General features: G+C 38.7%; 1 long non-coding RNA gene across 2 annotated transcripts; it reads right to left on the bottom strand.

Annotated features, from left to right (window-relative positions):
- Positions 1–1,202: 1,202 nt before the first annotated feature.
- LOC131611539 (uncharacterized) lies at positions 1,203–2,890 on the bottom strand. 2 transcript variants are annotated; one of them, XR_009286975.1, is made up of 3 exons: positions 2,490–2,890; positions 1,815–2,349; positions 1,203–1,484 (listed from the first exon to the last, which is right to left on the bottom strand). It is a non-coding gene; the product is annotated as an uncharacterized LOC131611539 (long non-coding RNA). The 2 variants fall into 2 exon arrangements; XR_009286974.1 differs by having other exon boundaries at positions 2,485–2,890.
- Between the last annotated feature and the right edge of the window lie 412 nt (positions 2,891–3,302).

Below are 3,302 nucleotides of genomic sequence, written 5' to 3' on the forward strand. Positions count from 1 at the left end.
TTTGCTCACTTTCTCCCAAGCGGAGGTAACGGATGGCAGTCTTCTTCACGAAGACAGTTCGTTTCAGGATTCCTTATTAAAGTCAGCAAATGGCAGTCTCTTTCAACAGAAGACAATTTGCTCACTTTTTCCCAAGCGGAGGTAACAGATGGCAGTCTTCTTCACGAAGATAGTTCGTTTCAGGATCCTTTATTTTAAGTCATCAAATGGCAGTCTCTTTCCGCAGAAGACAGTTTGCTCACTTCTCCCAAGCGGAGGTAACGAATGGCAGTCTTCTTCACGAAGACAGTTTGTTTCAGGATTCTTTATTAAAGTTGAGCGAATAGCAGTCTCTTCCAGCAGAAGACGGTTCACTCACTTTTCCAGCAGAGATAACGAATGGCAGCCTTCTTCATGAATACATTTCGTTTCGCTTAAATATTCCTCAGCAAAGTCGAGTGAATGGCAGTCTCTTTTAGCAGAAGACATTTTGCTCACTTTTTTTCCTAAGCAGAGTCAACGAATGGCAGCCTTCTTCACGAAGACAGTTCGTTTTGTTTAGGAATTCCTCAGTAGAGTGGATGTTGCACCCCAAAATTTGCCCTCCTAATTTTATTTCTAATTGGCTTATGTTTCTCATTCATTTACATCTTAGGTCGTCATAACTCATGCATCATTAAATCAATAAAGTTGTCTTGGGTTCAAGGATCTTGGAGATTGGGGTTTCTACTTCATTCAAGTATGATTCAGTAAATGTTACTTCGGGTGTTGGATTATAAGATTAAAGCTTTAATTTTTGGGCAGTATGAATCTCTTCTTCATCTAAATTCTCATGAGATTTCATGCCAAGGTGTTCCTTGATGCTTCCACCATCATTTATTTCAAGGAATCCCCATCGTGTGTTCACCAAAGCAAGATATTTTAAGGCCGAGAGCAATTAACCTGGATTAAATCTGATGGTTGAAGATAAGAGTTTTAGCGCAAGACTAATTTAGTTTGATCATAGGGATCCCTTGTTTGGAATTATTCAATGTCATGAATTTAAATGTATGTTCAAATAACTTGATTAGAGTGGGTTGTAAACATGTTGAGTTTGGAGAGAAAATTCGTGCGGGCTAATATGGAGTGTAAGAGTAATTGGAATTCTTTATTCAAAGCTCTTTCAAAGATCACCACAATTTCAACAACAAATGTATTCGTCATCCATTCTCAATATCACATCATTCAAAACCAACATTATTCCAAATATATTCATTCAAGTTCAAATTTACAAATGAAATCCATTATTTACAAACCATACCAATACCCTACTGTTTGTCTACTTTTGGAACATGGAACAGAAAGAAAAAAGAAACATCATATGCTCACTTCTAAACCTAAAACTAATCCCAAGTTCCTCTTCCTTTTTCTTCATGCTCTGCAGCCTGCACTTGAAGTCGAACCGAGCCCGCTGCATGATAAATTCACTTCAGCCCCATATTCCATCTTCAAAACTGAGCCTGTACCTGCAAATCAAACCAGAAAAATGTCATATACACCAATATCAAACAGCAGCCACATCCATATCAAAAACCAGTTTCAGCCAGTACTAACAAACACTGCATAACTCACCTCTAACCAGTTTCAAACCACCAACTAACCTTCCAACAGAAAGCTAACTCATCCTAACAGTTATAACAGAATTGTAACTTCCCTTGTAACTAACTTCTAAAACACCTAACAGATTCCTAAACCAACTCATAACAAACTTAAAAACCTAACTAATTCAGTTATAGCCAATAGAAAAGCTAACAGAATTCTAACTGAATTAACAGAAACTTCAGAAGAGAACCAACCTTTCATCCCTATATAACAGAGACTTCAATCATTCTTGAGCGTCTCCACCATTTTCACTCCATTCATTCTCTCAGTTCCACATCACAAACTCCACGCTTTCACTCTCTTCCATACTCACCCATCTTCAAACTCTGCAACCTCAACCTTCATCTTCATCGAATTAACTCCAAACCTGCACCTCACCATCATCACTATCACAAGCCAAATCCTAAATCCACACATAACAGAATTGAAGAAGAAAATTGAAGAAGGAGAAGAAAAGGGTCAACACCTGAAGATTTCATCATCGTCAATCCATACATAAGTCCGCAAACCTCAATCTTCCTCACAACTTCGCTTTCGTATCGCCTCGACATCACTGCAAATTCTCCAAGAACGAGCCTCATCCAACGTTCATCTCAGCATCACAACCATCGGCGTCACTCTTACTCTTCACCTTCAATCTCCCAAAGAAACGCTCCCATCCACCAATTCCATTCGTTCATCTTCAACAAATTCCTTCAAACAGCATCATCATCTTCGCCTCATCTCTAACTGCAATAACATCAACACAACAACAAATCGTAGAATAACAATCAACAGAGTTTCAAAGCAAAAATTCAGAAATAGAAGAAGAGAAGAAGAAGAAGAAGAGCAAAGAACTGAAGAATAATGGATGCTTAATATTACCTCACCTCTGGTTTTCCTCAACAACCATCTTCGGCTCACATTCAGGTAAGTCTTCGAATCGCTATTTCCATCATTCATCTTCTTTTGCGCCATTGTTGATGCTATACGGTAGATTGTGGTCTTCTGATTGTTTCCCCCATGAATTGAGCAGTAGCGTCCATCATCATCTTGTAATCGCTTTCTTAGGCTTCTTAGGGTTTTGTTGTGAATCAAATACAGAGAATTGAGGGACGAATTAGAAAGAATGAGGTTGGGATTAGAGACGGAGATCGAGGTAGAAGAAGGGTTAGTTGCGGCGGCGTTCATAACGCTCGCCGGAGAGGAGGGGAAGGCCATCGCCGTTTTCACGAAGGAGAAACGAGAACGAGAAGTTAAGAGAAAGAGTTGAAACGGCGCAAAGCCTAACCCTAATCCCCAATTTCTCTTTTTCCATTATTTCCATTATTAATTTGTTTTTTTAAATTTTATTTTTTTCTGTATGAAAATCTGATAAAAACAATCCCTGGGTCGTAATTGCTAAGCACACACCTATGAAGCCCATACAACTTCTTTGACAAGAAAATCAAACAATAAAATCGCACATGGGCCGTTTTACCATTTACACCCCACTGGCCCGTGCTATCCATTTTTGGCCAACAATCTGAAACAAAAATAATGTCCTGGGCCTGCCTCAATGGGCCAGCGCCCTAACTGCTATTACACCACTATATTCAGTGCTGCACCCCCCTATATCTATTATTAGAATTTAGTTTTTAATTAGTTTTTTGCCATTTTCATTTTGATAATTAATACTAATTCTCTCTTATTAATTTTGAGAC

This window comes from Vicia villosa, linkage group LG6, assembly GCF_029867415.1.
Source record: "Vicia villosa cultivar HV-30 ecotype Madison, WI linkage group LG6, Vvil1.0, whole genome shotgun sequence".
NCBI lineage: Eukaryota > Viridiplantae > Streptophyta > Magnoliopsida > Fabales > Fabaceae > Vicia > Vicia villosa.